At 42.0% G+C, this 3,899-nt stretch overlaps 1 protein-coding gene across 2 annotated transcripts in view; it reads right to left on the bottom strand.

Moving 5' to 3' along the window:
• The window catches only part of F2R (coagulation factor II thrombin receptor), a 20,739-nt gene that overhangs the window by 16,192 nt on the left and 648 nt on the right, over positions 1-3,899 (bottom strand). The window lies entirely within an intron of this gene.

Here is a 3,899-nt window from a genome sequence, read left to right as displayed (position 1 = left end):
CAGGCCAGCCCCTGATGGTACTGGGCCAGCATACTCTCTCCCTCAGAGGCGAACGATGACAGTTCGGGAGAGAGGAGCCTCCTTCTTCAGGCCAGCCCCTGATGGTACTTATTATTAATTAATTAATTTAACAATTAATAATGAAGAAGAAATGCAGTAACCCCTTTAAAACTGAGAGAAAGACGTTTCTAAAAAGAAGTTTTCATGGACTCCTGTCCATTGGTGCAGCTGAATCTATCAAAAGTTATGGCAGAAAATTCTTTCTCCCAATAAGTCTCAAAGGAGCTACAAGATTTCTTGGTATCTTTTTATGCTGATACTAACATGGACATGACTTTCAATGTTATAACATGTTACTTATGTTAAAAAGTTGGAAGTTAAGTTGTTATTGTGCCTTCAAGTCACTTTTTACTTATGACAACTCTAAGGCCTATCATAAGGTTTTCTTGGCAAGATTTGTTCAGAGGAGATTTACCATTGCCTTCCCCTGAGGCTGAGAGTGTGTGACTTGCTCAAGGTCACCCAGTGGGTTTCATGGCTGAGGTGGGAATCAAACCCTGGTCTCCAGAGTCGTAGTCTGACACTCATACCATAGTGCCATGCTGGCACTCAAAGTTAGGTTCAAAACGCACTGTAGAAATAATCCAGCTCAAGAACACTTTAATTGCCCTGGCTCAGTTCTATAGGGAATCCTGGGAATTGTAGTTTATTGTGGCACCAGAGATCTCTTTGGCTAAATGTCTCCCAAAATGATAGTGCCCAGAATTCACTAACATTGAACCAGGGCGGTTAATGTGGTCTCAAACTGGATTATTTCTGCAGCGTGTTTTGAATCTGTTAGTCTCAAAGGTGCTAGAAGATCTCTCTGCAGACTGATTCCACAGACTAACACAGCTATATATTTGAATTACTTTTATAGTTACTATAAAAAGAACTAAGTAAATGAGGTAATTAGAAAGTATTAAAAACAGAATTATTTTTAAAGTTTTTTTAGTGTGTGTGTGTACTCTCTCTCTCTGTGAGTATGTATGTATATGTGTGTGTGTGTGTGTGTGTGTGTGTGTGTGTGTGTGTGTGTATAGAGAGAGAGAGAGCCACTTTGGGTCACAACTTGGGAGAAAGACAGGATAAAAATAAAATAAAATAAATCTTCTCTCGAAGTTCTCTAAGGCCCAAAACGCACTGTAGAAATTCCCTAGCACTGAGCCAGGGCGGTTGAAACAGTCTCAAACTGGATTATTTCCGCAGTACGACCCAATTTAAGTTTAAAAAGTTAGCAGCACAGCAAACAGTAGTTTTCAGTTCCTTGAACTTCCTTTGCTTTCATGATGCTGTTCAATTAGATTGCAATAATACAGTTTGGCTGCTTATTACCTGTTGTTGTTCATGAGATTTAAGGAGCCTAAAAACTGTGTAGGATTTTAGTCCTCTTTTCTCCTGGAAATAATTACTCTGGAAATAAATTTCTAGCAACTAAAACGTAAGAGGAAAAAAAGCTTTATCGGGTCTCACATTCTGTACCCACAATGACGAACTAGATGAAGCCGGATGTGTGCATAACAGCATTCTCTCAGCCATTTTATGGGTGCTTGGAGTTTTGGGTTTTTTGACATGTTACCCAGTTGCAGCAAAAGCAACAAAGAGTTTTGCAGCACCTTAAAGACCAACAAGTGTTTCTTTGACATTAAGCATTTGTACACTCAAGCTGACCTCATCAGATGCATCATGCATTAAGCATCCAATAAAGTGGGCTGGGGCCAAAAAAACAGAAAAAACAAATTTATGATGTCTTTAGGTTGCCAAATGTTTGTTGTTTGTGCTGCAACAGAGCTTATGCCAAATAAAATTCTGTAATTCTTTAAAGCACCACAAGATTCTTTGTTGCTTCTTCCAACCATGCTCCCCAGGAACTGACAATGGGAAGCCTCTGATTCTGAAAACACACAGGCACCATGTGTAGTGTGGCATAGTGGTTTGAGTGTTGGACTGCACTCTGGAGACCAGGGTTCGAATCCTGGTTCAGCCATGCAAACCCACTGGGCGACCCTTATGGTAGTCACACTCTCTCAGCCTCAGATAGGGCAATGGCAAACCCACTCTGAAGAAACTCGGCAAGAAAACCCTGTGATAGGTTTGCCTTAGGGTAGTATGTTGAAAATGACTTGAAGGCATACAGCAGCAGCAGCAGCAACAACAACAACAAACCATGAATAGTAGCCATTGATAGCCATATTACCAGTGACTAAAATATATATACGCTATGCAGCTATATCATTTTGACACCACTTTGAATTGTTCCATCCAATGGGATTGCAAATTCTGTTGGCTATAGTGAATGCACTGAATTGCAGCACTAGAGCTCCCCAGTGCAGAATTCCAAATATCTCACTAAACTACAGATCCCAAGATGGCATAGGATCTTGGCAGGTAAAGGGGCATCAAAATTACAGTGGGCTCTTGGTATCCTTTGGAGTTTGGTTCCAGGATCCCTGTGGATAGCAAAATCTGTGGATGCAGCAGAGTGAAATGGCTTCCCTGACAGAAAATGGCAAAAAGAAAGGTTGCTTTAGAAATCTAGGCCTGTTACAGACTGCCAAAATAAAGCTGCTTCGGGTCTCTTTGGAGGTATGCTATTTAAATGATGCATGGGTCCTAAGAGTCCGGAGGTCGCACCAAAGCCACACTCCATTCCTAAGCAACAGAGTGCAGCTTTTGGTGCAGCTTCTGGATTCTTAGGATGCATGCATCATTTAAATAGCATACCTCCAAAGAGACCCGAAGCAGCTTTATTTTGGCAGTCTGTAACAGGCCTTATATTACTTTTGAATATTTTCAAGCTGTTGATGGTTGAATCTGTGGATAAAAAAATCTATGGACACATAAGGCTGACTTAACTCACTTATGTGTGTATGTGCTTTTAAGCTGCCTGTCGACTTATACTGAGCCCATGAGTTTCACAGAGTTTTCTTAGGCAAGGAATACTCAGAAGTGGTCATTGCCTGTTCTTTACTATGAAATACAGCCTACAGTACCTGGCATTGGTGGTTTCCCAACCAACTACTAACCAGGGCTGACCCGGCTTAACCTCCAAGATCAGACAAGATCTGGTGCCTTGGGGGTATTTAGGCTGCTAATCCTTTTATCAAGTCATCCAAATAGGTGGCTGTCATTATGGTGGCCTTTCTTCCATTGTTTCACTGTGTGTTGAATGAAGCAATATTTTGTCTGCCCTGAATATCCGACTGCTTCCCTTTATTTTGAGATCCTAAGTGACTGATGCAGTTTGCTCTAAATCAATTTCCAGGACTGCAATCCTATATGCATGATTCTATGATTCTATATCTACTATAGCTACTACATATACTATATACTATCACCTGGGAATAAATCTCAGTCAATACAACTGCACTGACTTCAAGGAAGACATGCCTTCCCCAAGTCTTTCCTTTGTCTGCCAGATGTGTTGAGTTGCAACTCCCATCATCCCAACATGCTGGCTGGGGTGGATGGGAGTTGTAGTCCAAAGCATCTGGATGGCAACAATTTGGCACACTGTGCACACTTCTAGACACCAGTGTCGTAACTTGAGGGGGGCAGTAAATGCGAGGCTAGATTTTTAGGGACTCCTCCACAAATTACAAGGCCCTTTAGCACCCAAAGCCTGGGCCTCTCTCCAAAACCAAGCCATGGAGCCTTTTGAAAAACCCAGCAGCAAGTCAAGCAAACTGCACCTCCTTGAATCTTCCCAGGAAAAATGCACTCCTCTTTGGCAGGAAGAGGGGAACCAGGGGCCCAAGGCACCACAAAATGGAGGACATTAAAAAAGGGAAGGCAGGACCACCCAAAAGCTGGAAAGGCTCCTGGAGGAGCAAAATTCAGAATGCCATTTGTTTTTGGGA

The sequence above is a fragment of the Sceloporus undulatus genome, chromosome 2, assembly GCF_019175285.1.
Source record: "Sceloporus undulatus isolate JIND9_A2432 ecotype Alabama chromosome 2, SceUnd_v1.1, whole genome shotgun sequence".
Classification (NCBI taxonomy): domain Eukaryota; kingdom Metazoa; phylum Chordata; class Lepidosauria; order Squamata; family Phrynosomatidae; genus Sceloporus; species Sceloporus undulatus.
This window is presented reverse-complemented; position numbering and strand designations above follow the sequence as displayed.